Here is a 204-nt window from a genome sequence, read left to right on the forward strand (position 1 = left end):
GAACGCCGGAGCCTAACGCTTCGCCACCTCAGCGCCCTCTCCTCCGCAAAACCTGCGGAGTCGTTCCCAACCCTCTGCCTAGCCTGGGAGGAGAACCACGCAGACGCCTCTCCCAATCTGTCACACATCTTCACCTTCACACAGCAGCCCAGAAGAGCTTCTGTCCTCCCCCTCCTGTGGTGTTTAAGGAACGTTATAACACCC

The sequence above is a fragment of the Phaethon lepturus genome, unplaced genomic scaffold (assembly GCF_000687285.1).
Source record: "Phaethon lepturus isolate BGI_N335 unplaced genomic scaffold, ASM68728v1 scaffold30494, whole genome shotgun sequence".
Taxonomy (NCBI): Eukaryota; Metazoa; Chordata; class Aves; order Phaethontiformes; family Phaethontidae; genus Phaethon; species Phaethon lepturus.